At 42.5% G+C, this 15,086-nt stretch overlaps 1 protein-coding gene across 3 annotated transcripts in view; it reads left to right on the top strand.

Moving 5' to 3' along the window:
• Positions 1-15,086, top strand: part of PRKCB (protein kinase C beta) — a 350,360-nt gene that overhangs the window by 259,869 nt on the left and 75,405 nt on the right. The gene's annotated exons all lie outside the window — the stretch shown is intronic.

The raw sequence follows: 15,086 nt of genomic DNA, 5'->3' as shown, positions 1-15,086 counted from the left end.
CTTGCAGCCAAGAATGGAGACAGTTCCTTTTACATAGCAGCACAGTTGAAGGACAGCCCTGGGACTCATACAGTGGTTCTGAATGCTTGTGTAGATACCGGGAGATGCTGTTTTACTGAAGTTAAGATGGTGTTATAAGTATTCCTGACTTGTTTAGTGTTGTTTTGAGCCTTCTGATCCCTTTGTGTGCCACAAATATATCTAGTATAAATCTCATACCATGAACTAGGTGTGTAAAAATATGAATTTCTTCCCCACCTTTGTAGTTTAAGTAAAAAGTCTGAGAGTTATCTTTGAGTTCTCACCCTGCTCATACCCCAGCATATATAATCATTTGGTGAATCCTGACTCCTGCTTCTCCAAACCATGTCGACTAATTGACTTTTCTCCATCGTCACTAATGAGACCCCAACCTAAGCCATATATACCATCTGGACACTGCAGAAGTTCCTAGCTGGTTTCCCTGCTTCCACATTTGTGACCTATAGTTAATACCCCTTTCACTTAGCAGCCATAGTTATTTTAAAAAATACTGCATTAAGTCACTGCACTCCTCTGCTAAAAACACTCCAATGATGTCTGTTCACAATTAAAATAAGTTCTATACTATGTCCTTGACTTAACTGTTCTTTATGATGACTCTTGATATAATTTATACTTGATGACTTTTATTTCTTCACCCAGTGCACTTGGGCCACAGTGGTGGTTCTTGGAATTTTGAAACATACAAAGCTCTGTCCACCCTTAGAGCATCTGTGATGCATGGCTGGCTCCTTGTAATTCCAATCTTAATTTAGATGTCACCTCTTTCGAGAATCCCTCCCAGACCACCTACTCGAAGAGTCACTCACTTATTCTTCATTATAATCAACTGTCATAGCACCCATCACCAGGTGATACTTTTCTGGTTTGTTTATTGTTTTGTCTTTTTTCTCCTTCTAAGACCTGACCTCCACAAGAGCAGGGACGTTCTTTGTCATGTTCACCACTGTACTTCCAGTGCCTATGGGTTGAGTTCATTTGGGGCCCAGGCTGAATGCACAGATTTTTTTCAGGTCTCAGGTCATCTGCTGAGAAAGAATTAGGAATCCGGCCCATGTTTGCAAGAACATCCCATGGAATGGGAGTTGAGAGTAGGAATGTGTAGCAAGGTTGCTGAGCAGCCCTAAGTACCAAATAAGCAGTTGGTAAAAGTAGTGGTCCACACCTCTGTGTGCTTTTTGCCAGAAGCTTTGAGCAGCCTGGATATGGAAATGGAAATGAGGAGGGTGGAATTGAGCTAAGGGCAGGGCTTAGAGGATCAGTGAATCAAGGAGATTACAGTAATAAGAGTCATAAGGAAGGTAAGGATTCTGGGATGAGGGATGCCCAGTGCAGATCCAATGGAGGCTGCTTCTAGCAGGTTCTCAGTAAAAGTGGAATGAATGGGTGAATGCAAATAGCATTTAGACTGGGTTGGAAGTTAAAGCAGAAAGAGGGTTGTAACCTGGGTGGGGAATAAGGAGTCTGGAAGCCTGAGGGTGAAAAACAAATGTATGAGATCAAGGGATTTAAAATGCTAAGAATAGAGAGGCATTTAGATTGCATTTAGATCCCAAATATGAGGCGGTCTCCATGATGACAAGGAAGAAAGTGGCTTAAATGAAGAGGTTCCAATAAGATGCGGTTGTTGGGAAATTTTAAAAATTTATATTTTTTAGCAAGCAATATAGCCATGGTTCATAATTAAAGTTAATTGTAAAGGGTAAATATTGAGAAGTCTTGCTCCCACCCAAGTTCACATTTTTGTGCCCCCTCACTGCTACCGCCCTCCATACGTTAACACTTTAAAAAATATATGCTTTATTGATTATGCTGTTACAGTTGTCCCAATTTCTTTTCCCTCTGCTCCCCTCAACCCAGTGACCCCCCTCCTTCCAGTTGTCCTCCCTCCTTAGTCCATGCCCATTGGTTGGGCATATAGTTCTTCTCATCATCTTCTTGTCTACTCCATTCCCTCCTATTATGCTTCTTAATTCCTGCATCATCTCCCTCCCTTTTCCCCCTTCACCCTCTCCACTGACCTCCCCCCAATATGTTCCCCATACCTATAATTCTTTTTCCACTCTCGTTGCCTACTTAGTTTGCCTTTGTTTCAATTCCCTAGCTTCTATTGTTGGTTGTTGTGATACAGTTTTCATTTTAATGTTCATAGTTTTAATCCTCCTTCTTCTAAACAAGTCCCTTTAACATCTCATATAACAGTGGTTTGGATGTGATGAACTCCTTCACTTTTACTTTGTCCTGGAAGCACTTTCTCTGCCCTTCTATTCTGAATGACAGCTTCGCTGGATAGAATAATAGTGGTTGTAGGTTTCTGCTTTTCATTACTTTGAATATTTCTTGCCAGTCCCTTCTTGCCTGTAGAGTCTTCTTTGAGAAATCAGCTGATAGTCTAGTTGGGACCCCTTTGTACATAATTCTTTTCTTCTCTCTTGCTGCTTTTAAGATTCTCTCTTTATCTTTAATTTTTGACATTTTGATTATAATGTGTCTTGGTGTGGTTCTCCCTGGGTCCAGTTTTTCTGGAACTCTCTGTGCTTCCTGGACCTGAAAGTCTATTTCCTTCCCCAAGTTCGGAAAGTTCTCCTTCATTATCTTTTCACATAATTTTTCAATTTCTAGTTCTTCTTCTTCACCTTCTGGCAACCCTCTAATTTGGATGTTCATTCGCTTATAGCTGTCCCAGAGTTTTCTGAGCCTCTCCTCATATTCCTCACTTTTTGTTTCCTCTTTCTGCACTGGTTGACTGTTCCTTCCTTATGTTTCTGATTTGTTGGTTTGATCCCTGGTTTTCCTTTCCTCACCACTTGTCTCGTATGTGTTTTCATTCATTTCAGCAGGACTAGCCTTCATTTCTTTCCCGTTTTGTTCAATATCTTTTGTTAATTCTGTAAGCTGCCTTATGACTATAGCTCTGAACTGAACCTCAGAAAGATTATCTATTTGTTCATCAGTTAATTCACTTATTTGCTCTTTGGTCAGCTTCGTGATTGGTATTTCAATGATGATTCCTGCCATCCTGACCGTTTTCGTTTATTTTTCCTTCTTGGGCAGGGCTGTCACACCTCCTGCGCTATAGGGGGCAGAGCCCTGTGCACTTGTCACTACACTGTGGCGCTTTGTGTGGTGGCTGGAGTCCAAGGTGAGTTCCTGCTATTACTCTCCGCTGAGAGACCGGGAGCCTCCTCCTCCATCCCCACGCCCTCCGGGCCTCACAGTCCAAGGCAATGCGGGTCTGCCTTCCCCAGCGCTGGAATCGCAAACTGACGGGTCTAGACTGTGGCCGGGGATGCTCTCCAGTCGCTTCAAGCCTCCCCTTAAATATGGGTGTCTGTGCTTATCGCAGTCCCGTCACCTGTTACTGCAGTTGCCACTGGCAGCACAGCTTGACCTCTCCACCCTGGCTTTGCCCCTCCTACCCATCTGGACAAGCACCACTTGTTTATAACTTTGTACGTTGGACTTCCATGTAGCTTTATTTTCTGGAACTTCTGGTTATTTCTGATTTTGCGGTAGTTGTAGTCCTTCTTCGTTGTGGAGGGAGACAGAGCATGTCAGTCTCAGCCTCCATCTTAGCCGGAAGTCTACGTTAACACTTTTGTTCATTTAATTTTCACCCTTCCAATGTCTCTATGCTAATTAAAAAATATAAATGTGCATTTTTATTCTTGGCCTGTTACCTCAAAAGTTAACAAGGTGGGTTGGAGAATTTTTAATTGAGAAATGGAAATTTTGGAGGGCTTCATGAAGAGGGCTGTGGATGGGGGGTGGGTGGAGAGGTGAGAGAGTGGGTCATTGGGGAACAATGAGGGAATGAGAGAGCATAGATGATAAGTTTCCGTGAAAGTTGTAATAATTGGGAGTTCTGTTTCAGACTGGAGATATGGCATCAAAAAAATCTCAGATGACAACGTATGTCATGAAAGCAACTAAGATAACAAAAACCTCTGTGATACTTGAAAACATATAGTAATCCTTTGCCATGCTGGTTTTGCCACTTGTGGTTTCATGTAAATGTGGTTTTATATTTATGTGCCGATTTTTAACATTATGCAGTCTAGTTAGGCAAATAGAGCAATCCCCTTAAAGGGAAGAACACACCAAGGTAGTTGCTGTCCCCCTCCCAAAGAGGAGGCAGGTGACCTGTGGGGCAACCTCTTCACACCTCCCCTTCTCCATGTCCACTGTATCAGATCTAGCCCAGAAAACCACGCTCAGGAGCACCATGGTAATTGGTGAACTGACTAGGGAGCTACATTTGCATTTTGCTAAGACCTGTGTAAATGAAATGGAGAAAGCAAATGTGAATGCCATTGAGAGCTAAACAAGAAAGCCCTGTTTCAAAACCTTTTAAAAAGGACTCTTTGGAGAGTTTGCTTTCCTGAGAAGGTTACCTGGAGGGATAATCTTACTGGAGCAGGGCCTCTTGGCATGTCTGGCTTACTTGGAGATACATGCCTTTTAGAATTGTTGCTACAGAATTTTCAGTTGTATTATTCATTTATTATTTAATATTCAGAAATCAATGGCATTTTTGTACACCAACAATGAAGTATCATAAAGAGAAACTAAGGGAAAAAACCCATTTACTATAGTCACAAGAAAAATAAAGGATCTAGGAATAAATTTAACCAAGGAGGTAAAAGACCTGTACTCAGAAAGCTGTAGAACACTGAAGGAAAAAATTATGGAAGATACAAATAAATGAAAGCATATATTGTGTTCATGGATTGGAAGAATTAACATCATTAAAATGTGCATACTATCCAAAGCAATTTATAGATTCAACACAATTCCTATTAAAATACCAATGGCATATTTCACGGATCTAGAAAAAATATTCCAAAAATTTATATGGAACCAAAAGAGACCCCGAATAGCTTCAGCAATCCTGAGGAAGAAGGATAAAGTCAGAGGGAGCACAATACCTGATATTAAACTATATTACAAAGCTACTGTAATCAAGACAGCCTTGTACTGGCATAGGAACAGTCACTAGATCAGGGGAACAGAATATTTGATTAAGGGTGCACAAGCATACAATGGAGGAAAAACAGTCTCTTCAATAAATGATGATGGGAGAACTGGACTGGTACGTGCAAAAAAAATGGAAGTAGACCACCAACTTATACCATATACCAGAATAAATTCAAAATAGATAAAGGGTTTAAATATAAGTCACAATACCATAAAAGTCCTTGTGGAAAACAGGCAGTAAAAATACAGACATCCCACGCAGCAATATTTTTACTGATATGTCTCCTAGGACAAGGGAAATAAAGGAAATAATAAACAAATGGGACTAGATCAAATTTAAAACTTTCTGCATGGCTAAAGAAACCATTATCAAAATGATAAGGGAACTGACTTTATGGGAGAACATATTTGCCAATGATACTGTGGACGAGGGTTTAATCTCCAAAATATATAAAGAACTCATAGGATTCAACACCAGGAAGACAAACAACCTAGTTAAAAAATAGGCAAAGGACCTGAACAGACACTTACTTCTCCAAGGAGGAATGCTCAGCATCACTAGTGATCAGAGAGATGCAAACTAAAACCACATTGAGATACAACCTCACACTGGTCAGAATGGCCATTATTAACAAATCAATAAACAACAGGTGCTGGTGAGGATGTGGAGAAACGGGAACCCTAGTGCACTGTTGGTGGGAATGCAGACTAGTGCAGCCACTATGGAAAACAGTATGGAATTTCCTCAAAAAACTAAAAATGGAACTGCCTTTTGATTCAGCAATTTCACTGCTGGGATTCGTCGTCGTTGGCAGCCGTCCGTCTCGAGAGACGATGGTGTAGCTTCTTAAGAGTCTATCTGCACCGCCGAGAATGGCTGTGCAGTCCGACTCGGGAGTGACACCGTATCTGTCTCCTCCCGTGTTGAATCGACATCTTGCGATGACGCCGAAGCTACAGAGCCTGGGCAGGGTGATATGGAGGGTCTGCTGTTGCCCATGCAGCAGACCCCCCCTCTCTTCGCAGCTGAAGGGTCCAAGGGAAAGACGGAGTCAATACAGCTTGGCTTCAGGTGCGCCGCAGGAGTTGCCGGTGTTGACTACAACGTCAAACCGCCTTAGGGACTCCGGCTCCGGATTTTCTGTCAGGGTTTACTCCCTTAGCCTTTCCCCTGAAGAGGTATGCCGCAAGGCAGCGGAGGTTTTTTGGAGTCAGAGTTTTCCTTCTCTGATGTACCCTGACTGGAAGATCGAACCAGCGACTGCTGGGATTATACCCTAAGAATCCTGAAACACCATTTCAAAAGAACCTATGCACCCTAATGTTCATAGCAGCATTATTTACAATAGTGAAGTGCTGGAAACAGCCTAAGTGCTTGTCAGTAAATGAGTGGATCAAAAAACTGTAGTACATTTACACAATGGAACAGTACACAGCAGAAAGAAAGATGGAACTCCTACCTTTTGCGACAGTGTGGATGGGAGTGAAGACTGTTTATGCTAAATGAAATAAATCATTCGGCGAAAGACAAATACCATATGACCTCACCTATAATTGGAATTTAATGAACAAAAGAAACTAATGAGAAAAATAGAAATGGAGACATGGAAACATGGAACAGATTGATAGTTGTAGGAAGGGAGGAGGGAGGGGGGAATGGTAGAAGGAAGGAAAAGGGACTAATCAAAGAACATGTATAATGACCCATTGACATGGAAAACGGGGAGAGGATTGACTGTGGGTGAGAGGAGTGGGCTGGGTGGAGGGGGACAAAAGGGAAAAAAGGAAATTTGGACAACTACAATAGAATAAACAATAAAAAATAAAATAGTGTTATCCTTGATTCTCTGTTTTTTATGACTCCAGCTTTGCCGACCATGACACTTTCCAGGAATTTAACCTCAGTGGTTGTCAAGGGATTCCTGGAACTAAAATTGTGCCCCAAATATATGATTGGGCAGATATGTGCTATCTAGGTTGATTATGTAATGTACTCATTGTTCCTAGTCTCATTGAACACTTCCCCTGACATTTTATTATGAAAATATTTTTAATTCAGAAAAGTTCAAAGGATTATATAATGAACATCCATGATACCCGTTGCCTAGATTCTACAGTTAACATGGTGCTGTACTGTATGTGCTATATCACATATCTATCCATCTGTTTGTCCCCAGGTTAACCCATTCTTAATGCATTTCAAAGCGAGTTGCAGACATTGGTACACTGTACCCCTAAACTCTTCAGTGAGGGGCACAAATAAATATACCAGCCTATGAATTTTGAAAAATGCATACTTGAAACCCCATGGAAGTGTACACAATAATCAAAAAATCACACAAGTGTGAAGTGCCACTGAGTGACGTGTCCTGTGGGAGTGGGAGTGGCCCTCATTGAAGGAATTGAGGGCTTCCGTAACAAAGTGACTCTTGAGCTATCCCTAAAGGACAAGTTAACTGTGCAAAGAGGGGAGAGAGTAAATGAAGATCCCAGAGTGTCTCTTTCTGATCACATCCCGAGCCAGGAGTGGTTGACCTGCATGGTTGCCAGGGCACCTAATCTGCTTTGTTAGCGTGTGTGCATTCAGCTGCTGTAGCACACCCCTCAAATGTTTACTGGCTCATACACCATAGAAGCTTCATTTTCACTCATGTGACAGTACAAGGGGGGTGTTCCTGGCTTCACCCATGCTCTCCATATGGTGGCTGAGGGACCAAGTTCCTTTCATCTTCTGTGGCTCCATTAATTCCTATGGCCTTGTTTTTGTCTACATTCAGAGGGCGGTGGGGGAAAGAGAGTATGTTGGAGGCACAAGTTGCTTCTTAAAAGTTTTAGTTTGGAAGTGGCACCCATCACTTCTGCCTACCCACTATTAGAGAGAATTTAGTCACATGACCATGCCTCAGTGCAAGCGAGACTGGGAGAACAATTTTGGTGGAAAGCTAGTGGTCTCAGCCATGTTTTCTATTTTTCAGCTGCTGTTGAAATTTTTCTTAGGGACACAAAAGACCTTCTTCTGACTTTCCCCTTTAGAACTCTCAATGTATCACGCCCACAAACAGAAGACTTCGAGTTCCTCTTCTTGGTGATATTTCCTTTTAGTGCTTTGAGGGCCTGAGTGTCACTCAGGAGGCCACTGAGGAATAGGCTATGGCCGGTCCACTGAGACTTAGCCTTTGTGTGCTGCTCTCCAAGGTACTGACACCAGCTCCTTTAGCTAAAAATTCAGACTGCAACAGGGCTGAGTACAGTCTTGGCCAAGTTTCCTAAATATTAGTTATTCATGCACCTGTTTATTTTGGCCACATATATACCTTCTCTATACTATCAAATACTTTTCTTTAAGTTGATTTAGTTGACTTCCTTTTTTTTCCTAAGCATTGTCTGAAGCAATAATATACATGAAACCACAGGCTTGAACTGCCTATTATATATATCTTAATGTGTTTTTAGGAGAATTTAGTAGAGGAAAAAAAATTGGTCTTTGTACTGCTCATGGTAAAGGTACCGCATCTTGTGAAGAACAGTTTTAAGATCTTAAACTTGCAGGGACTATTTGGCACTTCAATTACTATTGTATTTCTAAGAACTGGAAGTGTTTTTGCTACATTTTTTGTTCACATCTGGAAGGTACAGAAAGTCTCTGATCTTCCCTGTCCTCCACATCTGTTCCTTTAGATGAGGAGCACACTCGACATTTCCTGTATCTTTAAATACTTTCCTTTGATTTTTAAAAAAAGAATTTATTTATTTTTTAAAGTATATTTTATTGATTATGTTGTTACAGTAGTCTCAATTTTTTCCCCTTTGCTCCCCTCTGCCCAGAACCCCGCCCCCTCTTCCCTCCAGCAATCCCACTCCCCTTAGTTCATTTCCATGGGTCATGCATAAAGTTCGTTGGCTTCACTCTTTCCTGTATTATTCTTAACATCTCTCTGTCTATTTTGTACCAACCACTTATGCTTCTTAATCCCTGCACCATTTCCGCATTTATCCTCTTTCCCCCTCCCAGCTGATAACCCTCCAAATGATCCTCATACTTATGATTCTGTTCCTGTTTTGGTTTGCTTAGTTGGATTTTGTTTTTATTTTTTAGATTCAGTTGTTCATATTTGTGAGTTTGTTGTGATTTTAATGTTCGTAATTTTGATCTTCTTTTTCTTAAGTAAGTCCCTTTGACATTTCACATAATAATAGTTTGGTGATGATGAGCTCCTTTAGCTTTACCTTGTCTGGGAAGCACTTTATCTGCCCTTCCATTCTAAATGATAGCTTTTCTGGATAGAGTAATCTTGGCTGTAAGTCCTTGCTTTTCATCACCTTGAATACTTCTTGCCAGTCCACTCTTGCCTGCAAAGTTTCTTTTGAGAAATCAGCTAATAGTCTTACAGGCACCCTTTGTAGGTAACTCTTCTTTTCTCTTGCTGCTTTTAAGATTCTCTCTTTATCTTGAAGCTTTGACATTTTAATTATGATGTGTCTTGGTGTGGTCCTCTTTGGGTCTAGTTTCTTTGGGACTCTCTGTGCTTCCTGGACTTGTATGTCTATTTCCTTCACCTGATCTGGGGAGTTTTCCTTTATTAGTTTCTCACATAATTTTTCAATTTCTTGCTCTTCCTCTTCTCCTTCTGACACCCCTATGGTTTGGATGTCAGCACATTTAAAGTTGTCCCAGAGGTTCCTAAGTCTCTCCTCATTTTTTTCAATTCTTGTTTTCTCATTCTGTACTGGTTGACTTTTTTTCCTTCCTTATGTTCCAAATCATTGATTTGAATCCAGGTTTCCTTCCCTTCACCATTGGTTTTGTGTGGATTTTCCTTTGTTTCGTTTAGCATAGCCTTCACTTCTTCCCTTATGCGTTTGCCGTACTTAAGCATATCTGTCAATCCTGTGAGCATCTTTATCACCAGTGTTTTGAACTCTGTGTCTGTTAGGTTGGCTATCTCCTTGTTTGTTAGACTGGCTATCTCCTCATCACTTAGTTCTCTCACTGGAACCTTGATCTATTCCCCCTTTTGGGCCATACTCTGTCTCCTCATCTTGACAGGCTACTGTGTTTGTTTGCCTCTGTGTCTTAGGTAGAGCTGTCACTCCTGTTATGTTGTAAGGGGCAGAGCCTTAAGTATTCATCAGTACAGGGAGACCTGTTTCACCATGTTGTGGCGCTGTGTGTCGGGGAGGGGGTCTGAGAGGGAACAATGCCACTTGGTCAGCACTTGCCCCTTTTCCAGGCACTTCTCCCACTTTCGTATGGGACTGGTGCCTCTCTAGCTGTTGCCCTGGCTATTGTTCCCAGAGTGGGTGGGCCTGAGGACCTTCTAGGACCATGGGGGCCCTTTAAACAAGTGGACTCTCCTGAGATACTGGCAGTTTCTTCCTCCACCCCAACCCCCACTGGTTTGCACAGTCAAAAGCAATGAGGCTTTATTTTCCCCAGTGCTGGGACCGTGAGCTGTGCAGTCTGGTCTGGTACTGGGAATTCTCCCCACGTGTCCCTCCCAACTTTTTAAAATGTGTGACTGTGCTTTCTGCTGGCCAGTCACTGCTGCTGCCGCCGCCGCAACTACACCACGTCCTCTCTGCCCCAGCTCCGCCCCTCCTACCTGTCTGGATGAGTATTTCTTCTTTATATCTTTGTTGGACTTCCATGCAGCTCAATTTTTCTAGAACTTCTGGTTGTCTCTGGTTTTGAGGTAGTTGTATTCCTTGTTAGTTGTGGAGGGAGATGCAGCATGTCTTCTAGGCCTGCATCTTGGCCGGAAGTCTTCACTTTCCTGTGATCTTGACCTTTCCTTCCCTGTTCTTTATTCATTAAATATATCCATAGATTTGCTGCCTCCACTCCCTCCCCACACACCTGTGCCTTATCCTTTTGCACTATGATTTCCATCCTCATCAACTTCTGAAATACCTGTCTCCCAGGTTATCAGTGATCACCTAGCTTCTAACCAGATCTGAGTACAGGTGTGGCAGCTGCTTATGACAGCAGAGGACAGACATAAGGAAAAGGAACTGGTACTAAAATTGGACCCCATACCCTATTTCAGGGAGAAGTTATCACTTTTACAATAACTGCTTTCTGATAGACATAATTAAGGATTTTTTTTCATTTAAGAAGTATTTATTGAGCATCTACTACATGCCAGGCACTCTTCTAGGTGCAGAGGACATTACTGTGAAGAAAACAGACAGAAATACCTGTCCTCACGGAACATATGTGATAGTTGTAGTGGTGATGGCAATGATGATAATGCTAACACCTGACATTTTGAGTCCTTACGTGCATCAGGTTCTGTTGTAAGTGCTCTATATGTATTGGCTCATACTTACAGTATAATGGAGCTACTGTTTCCCCATTTTTCAGATGAAGAAATGAGATGCAGAAGGTGGAAATAACTTGCTAAAGTCACACAGTTCATTAGTGGTATTTAACTGACCAGGTTTGGTTTAAATATGTGTAACCTTGGGTTCTTGATTGCAGACACTTAACGTTTACATTCCTAGTCTATACAGTGGTCCCCTCTCCATAGCCCAAACATATTTTGGGAGGTTAACCAATTTACCCTCTTGCTCATTTCTCCCCTAAGTGCTAAGCAGAGTTTGCATGCCTTGGTTTTTCTCTGAGCCTCTGCCATTAGACAAATTGCATTGCCCATAGTTATGATGGCTCCAGATTTTCTGTTCTTCCCTCATCACTCTGTGCCTGTCCATCATCCATTTGTGTACAAATGCTCGTTGGAACTGTGAGCCATTGGAAGGGATTCCTGAGAGGGCTCATGAGAATGGACTTCATGTTACAGAACCCCTGGGCTGCTCCAATTGAAAACAAACCCACGGGCTCTTTAGTTAGGGGCCCGATTGCCCGCCGCCAAAATTATAACTCTCAATACCAGAGTTTAGTGAAAAGGAAAAGAATTGTTTATTTAACAGTTATATAAATTTAGTTATTTGCGGATTTCTGTTGTTAAGTCTTATGTTCTTTAAAACACCCTTAAACACATATCCTTGCCTCCCCCCTACCAAACCAGGCTAGTTTTAGAAAAGTTAGAGAAACCATTTCCCTACTTCCCAAACACAGTTCAGCTTTACCAGCAGCTGCCAATCACTCAATTCTGATTGGGGAGGTCCTTTCTGTGCTGTGGTGCCCTCCAGCTCTCAATGCAGAACCGCCTGGATTCTCAGCCTCCTTGCAAACTGCCTTCTTCCTGCAAACCACGTGGATCCCCTCTCCTCAAAACCGCATGGCGGGAGCCTCTTAAAGCAGCCTGGAGACCCCTTCTCCAAGCCACATGGAGAAGGCCCCTTCACCAAACCACGTGGAGGGAGCACATGAGAGAGCGAGAGTGAGAGTGAGAGCGAGAGCAAGAGAGAGAGAGAGAGAGAGAGAGAGAGAGAGAGAGAGAGAGCCAAAATGTCCGCAGCTGCTTATATATCCCTGTGTCCTTTGACGCAGTGGGCATTGCAAACAATTCTGACCATTCACAGAACCTTACGTAGGCTCTGTGTGCTTTTTCCATACCATCGTCCCCTGGTTCAAGACCCCTTCCATCTACCTGAGGCTTTGGATGCATTAAAGCCATTTTGCATAAAAAAGACACTAGCCACCAGCCTCAGGCATGTGGAGGCATTCTAAAAGCTGCTTCCTTCTCCCCATCCCCCAGCCACAAACTCTGGGGATTTTTGGACTCCCCTGTTTCTGTAACATTCACTCATCTAGCCTCTACTCTTCTCTTCCTCTGCAGGCTTCAGTTCATGGGATCCTCCAAGTCTTGGGGACATCCCTAGGGTATGCACGACCCCTAAGCTGGTTTCTCTTCAACCCTTAACCTCCATTTTTTTCTAATCCTCACAAACTCCATCTTCCATTCCACTCCCCTCACCTACCCACATTGCCTCCAACTTTTACTGAGCTCATACTAATTGACCATACTATGGATTCACATGCATTACATCTTATTCTCACCAAAGCCCTGAAAGGTAGTTACTGATATTAATTTTATCATACCTCTATGGAAATTGCAAATCAGAGAGGCTGAGTGATCTCCCCAGGACCACATAGCTGGGAAGAGGTGAACCAGGACTTGAACCTAAGTTTAGTGATTCCAGTTGCCTCTTTCCATCACTAAAAGCACTCTTTTCTACTTTGAGGTCTACTCATCTCCAACAAACTGCTAGTCTTTCCTTTTTTGAAATAGCAGTTTCAAAACTGCTAGAGCTGCATAATGACGTCTGTGGGTAACTCCTTCCACTTTGAAAAAAAAGGTTTAAAATTGTATCGTGTGATTGCATTGTTATAAGGATGAATATATTAATGTTATATGTTAAAGCATTTTCTTTGACGTAAAAATGTATTTCTTGTGATTTTAAAATAAATTAAAACACTCTCATTGTTGCGGGAAATTACCGGTAGTGAGAAACTCAAGTGGCACTTGTAGAGGCAGAGGAACAAACTTTTATTCACGCATGCGGGCCCAGAGGAGTAGTCTCAAAAGGTCTGAGCCCTGAGCTGCACATCTTGCAGGCTTTTATGGCATTTTGCCAGCAAGCATGGGAATCAATACTCATTGGCTGATTGTTCGTGGACAAACTGTTCATTGGTGTATTGTTCACAGGCAAATTGTTCAAAAAGTTTTTCAGATGCAAATACAAGCATAGTTACAGAAACGGAACATGGTGATCATGCCTTTTTCTGATGCAAATATACAGTACAAGCACAGTTAAAGAGACAGAACATGGCGATTATTTTTCCTATCATTCCCCCCTTTGATGCCATTACTTCTCTATAAGGCATCACTTATGGCTAATTGGTAATATCCCCTCAGGGCTAAGATTTTGTTGGTTGCCCTTCAGGTGACTATCTCTTCTATAAATCTTATGAGGACATTAACCAGGCAAGGTCCAATGGTGGCAAGTAGTAAGATAATGACAAGGGGTCCTGCTAGTGGTAGGAACCAGGGTGACCACTGTCCTAGGCCCCAATAGCTGCCTTTCTCTAGCTCTTCTTCTCCAGATTCTGTCCCTTAGCTCCTTTACTTTGGTATTTACTATACCAGATTGGTTAACATAGTAGCAGCACTTTTCTCCAAGGAAAACACGGGTTCCCCCCTTTTCTGCTGTGAGCAGATCTAATGCTCACCTGTTCTGCAAGGCTACTGCTGCTAAGGAGTTAGAGGATTTTTTCTTGTTTTTTATTTCCTTATCACCCATAGTGAGGAGACCTCTTTCCTTGTATATAGCCCGGTGGACATGGACGGTGGCAAAGGCATATCATGAGTCCATCTAGATGTTTGCTATTTGTCCTTTTGCTAATTGTAATGCCCGCACTAGGGCCTACAGTTCTGCTCTCTGCCCTTTCAAAGCCATATAGATCTCTTCTCTGCCCTCCTTGCAAATTGCATGGGTCTCCTCTCCCTTAAATGGTTGCCACCTTATTTTTAAATCCCTGACCGTGACCTGTGATGCAGTGGGTGTGGTAACCAGTCCTGACCATTCTCAGGCTCTGTATGCTCTTTCCTCACTATTACATAGTCAAATTCCCTCCCATCTCCTTGGGGCCCTGGAAGAACCAAAGCCATTTGCATAACTAACACACTAGCTACTAGCCATAGTTATGCAAAGGCATCTTAAAAGCTGTTCCCTTTTCCCCATCCCCCAACCTGCAGGCTCTGGGGATTTTTGGAGACGCTCACTATGTAACAATTCCTCCCTCTCAGACTTAAGACCCTTTATAATCTTATAAAGGACAATGGGCGAAGGTCTTGTGCTCCTCTAGCTGCTTTCTGCTGGACATGGTCATTGTCCTACCTACCCTTGGGTCTAGAAATTGCTAATAGAGTGGGGGTGTTGTAAGGGAGGTGGCCTTCCCAAATTGGGAAGGACCTTGCAGAGTCCAGGTCAGTTGGCTGTCCCCAGGCAGCGGCATGCTCAGTTTCCAAGGGCTGGCACTGTTGGACAAGCTGGCATCCTTGTCGTATTGGGGGCAATAGATTTGGCAACAGGGTTAAAAGGCATCATTAAAACCATAATCACTATATGACAGAAGGCATGGGTTAATTTTTCAGTGTCCC

The sequence above is a fragment of the Furipterus horrens genome, unplaced genomic scaffold (genome assembly GCF_987537825.1).
Source record: "Furipterus horrens unplaced genomic scaffold, mFurHor1.1.pri manual_scaffold_5, whole genome shotgun sequence".
Taxonomy (NCBI): domain Eukaryota; kingdom Metazoa; phylum Chordata; class Mammalia; order Chiroptera; family Furipteridae; genus Furipterus; species Furipterus horrens.
The sequence above is the reverse complement of the archived record's forward strand: the minus strand, read 5'-3'. Positions and strand labels throughout refer to the sequence as shown.